Genomic DNA, 1,698 nt, shown 5'->3' with positions numbered 1-1,698 from the left:
GGGGGGGGATTCTATGCAAACGCGCGTAGCAGAATATCGGACTTCTATCGCGTTTGCATGGACTGGAATGCGCGCCGACACAGCCGGCTAATTTAGGCTTTTTTCATTGCCTAAGGATATTTTGAAGTTTACTTATTCTATCAGCTAATATTTTGGCTAACCTACATCTTTTTTAAAGTTTTTTAGGCTAATTTGACATTAAGCTAATATTTTAGCTGGCTATTAGCTTCAGCGTTTTCAGCTATTAACTTTAGAGGCCAAATTCAGCTTACAGCATTCACACAAGCATTATCACAGGTAATGACAGAGATCTAGTTGATGCCCTGTGTGCGATTGAGTTTGACACTGGTTTAGATGAACTGAAAGGAAGATCATTAGCCCCGCCCACTGAACCTCAGATCATCCAGTGACATTATTTCTCCCTCATTGTGCTGCAGTGGAAGAACAGAGTTCATCTGCTGTCTGTGTGTCTTCAAGAACTCCAAAGACATGTTGCTTTACCTCTTTTTGCTTCTATCTCACATTCTAGGTGAGTTTAAGAACAGAGATTCAAGTTTGCTTGAAGCTGCTGCATGAACTCATCATCTCATTCATCTAATGGCTTCATTTTCTCCACTTTTTCCAGGACTCACAGCTGGAGACACAATCTCTCCTGATCAGGATCAACTTACAGGAACTGAAGGAAAATCTCTTACAATGAAATGTAACTATCAGACAGATGACAGCCCTCCTTGGCTTTACTGGTACAAACAGGATTCTGATCTTCAGGCTCCTCAGTTTATTCTCTGGAAAGGAGCAAAAAGTTCCACAGATGAACTTATTCCCGATAAACGATATGAATCCAGAACGACAGACACATCAACTGAACTGATCATCACAAAGTTAACTCTGGCAGACACAGCTCTCTACTACTGTGCTGTAGACACACAGTGATCCAAAGTGTAGAAGAGGCTGTACAAAAACCTGAAGACAGATATGGACTACTCTTCAAAGAGGAGGGAAGTGGTTTTCAAAGCACAGCTTCATATCAGATGGATTCTGTTCATTCCTGTTTGATCAGAGTCTCTGTGGTTACAGCTGCTAATGAAACACTGAGGGAGGATTCACATGAACAAAAATATCATAACGTCAAATAAATAGGTTTTACTAAAATATAAACAACAATATTTTTATTTCAGCAGCAGCTGTTTTTTTGCATGTTTGCTAAGATTGTAGTTTTAACATAAATTCTAATGGCTAAATTCAGAGTACAGTAGTTCCAAGCCCAGAGGTTTCCAATACATAAAGGTTCAAATGTCCCAGCCTGGTTTCTTTTTTTCGGACTCGATCCCATTTTGAGTTATTTGATTTTGAGCACCTGTCAATACAAAGTCCCGATTTTTACTGGATAAAACGAGATAATAATTTGTTATAACACCAAAAGCATTTCGTGAATTTGTGATAACAAGATACTTAAAAACAAAGAATGGAGCGTCTTCCCGCTCTCTTTCCAGACTGAGACGCCAAGACTTCAGCTGTATTAAGTCTCTTTATTTTGTGGTCAACAACAAAAACAGCAGAAAAGCATTACACAGAAGTTGTTTTTTATTCTATTTTTTACTAGTGTGTCTACTTGTAACAACTTTCTCTGCTCTCTCACAGAGAAAGAGTACGCATAAGCACTTTAACTGCTTGAATTTATAAGCAACCTCAACATAA

Source organism: Oryzias melastigma, unplaced genomic scaffold (assembly GCF_002922805.2).
Source record: "Oryzias melastigma strain HK-1 unplaced genomic scaffold, ASM292280v2 sc00267, whole genome shotgun sequence".
Classification (NCBI taxonomy): domain Eukaryota; kingdom Metazoa; phylum Chordata; class Actinopteri; order Beloniformes; family Adrianichthyidae; genus Oryzias; species Oryzias melastigma.
Note: the sequence above shows the minus strand (reverse complement) of the source record.